Source organism: Etheostoma cragini, chromosome 3 (genome assembly GCF_013103735.1).
Source record: "Etheostoma cragini isolate CJK2018 chromosome 3, CSU_Ecrag_1.0, whole genome shotgun sequence".
NCBI classification, from domain to species: Eukaryota; Metazoa; Chordata; class Actinopteri; order Perciformes; family Percidae; genus Etheostoma; species Etheostoma cragini.
The window spans coordinates 29218014-29219891 of record NC_048409.1 but is presented as its reverse complement, the minus strand read 5'-3'; positions in this window follow the sequence as shown (position 1 = coordinate 29219891).

The following is a 1878-nucleotide window of genomic DNA, read 5'->3' as shown; positions in this document are numbered from 1 at the left end:
GTCCACGCAGGAGACCAGGGTCCACGCAGGAGACCAGGGTCCACGCAGGAGGCAAGGTCGGCACAGCTGTCGACTGAAAATGAGTCCGTGGAAACAAAGACACCACGGCGACGGCAGCAGCAGCACCAGCCAGCGGCAGAGCCTCGCACTGATAAACAGCTTCAAAGCTGCTTCCTTTGGTTCCATAGACTGTCAGGTGATTCTCTGTGAACAGACACATAAAGTTTGATCTCATCTTAAAAGAAACGGACGAGGCTTCCGGGCCTGACGGGTGAAGCCAGTGCAGAAGTGTCTCCACTGGGGGGGATCGCGGTCCAGTGCTAAATGAATGGGAGTCTATGGAGCTGCACGGCTAAAAGAGAGTCATGATACTCCATGATTAAATAGACCAACTACACAAAAGATGCAGTGTGTACGATGTATGGTTAAGTAACAAGTATCAATGGAAGTAATATTAAATATTATAGTGGCTCAATCATTGAAGCTATTAAAATATCAAACAAATGGCCATCCCAAGTTACCAGAGCTCAGAGCGAGGTCTTCACCAACAGTGATGATATGATGAGGAAAAGTTAACAGTATGAAAAGCCGGGACATGTGGAATATTTTTACTTAATACATTATTTGGATTTGTGACTCTTTTGCCTGATTGTCGTTGAGAAATCTCAGATTTGATCGTAGTTTATGCAAGTTCTACATGGATTGTAGGTCGAAAGTTGAATGAACCAGTACTCATGTCCATTTGATTTGTTACAGGCCGAATCGTTGTTGCCAATGACACGCTAGCATTTGGCTAGTGAATGCTGATTGGTCAGTGACTGATTACAACCAGAGATCAAACTCGATGGCAGTCAAAATGGAAGCAGAATGTCTGAGTATAATATATTTCCACCACAGTACTTGTAATAGAGTATTTTAACAGTGTGGCATCGGCAATTTTACTTAAGTAAAGGATTTGAAAACTTCCTCCACCATTGGCCGTCACTTTTGTGTTTTTGAATTTTCAGAAAAATATCAAACAAATAATAAAGGAACTGTCACAATAAAACACAATCATACTTTATGAGTGAGTTTTTCCAGTGCATGTCTGACAGTCCTGTAAACCAGACATGGCGGACACTTTTACAGACAATGCGGTCATTTGCTTTAATTAAATCATCTCAACGTTCAATTCCTGTAAGGATGTCTGCACATGAGAATGTTTTCTCATTAACAAACACGGGCTGTTAGATTTATACTGAAGGGAAAGGCCAATGCACTCATAGTTTTGTTTTTTTATAAATACGTCTAATATTATATTTCTGCTTGTCTCAAGTCTAAGCCTTTGGGTAATCTGATGGTACACACTTTGAAAAGGTCAGTGGGAAATGCGGTTGAAGGTATAAAATCGGAGCTGAGTGCACAGCTGAAGGCGCTGATGCTGAGAGGTTCAGATCAGAGAGTCTTTCATCAAACAAGCGTGTTCACAGAACAGAGATAAAGCACACTGAAAGGCACACTCGGGTTTAAAGTCCTCCGATGCGAGATTCCTCTCCAGTTCTTGGACATTTTGTGTGAAGTATTAGAATCCGTCAGCTGCCACTCGTCACTCGAGTACATTCTGCACCCGAGTACTGAAACAAATTCTTTTCCAGACTGACATCAAAAAGTTGAATATCATATTTTCAGAAATGCTTGTTACTAACCGAGCTCTGGGGACTCATTCCCCGGAGTCCTTGTGTCCTTTTTTGCCCAGCATGTTTCCTCGGATCAGGGAGTCTCCAAAATCATGGTAGCAGCTGTTGCCGTGGTCCCGCTACACGTTCTGCGGTGCCATGTTGCATTCTGCTACGTCTTGCTACGTCCTGCTGTGTCCTGCTGTGCCCTGCTACGTCCTGC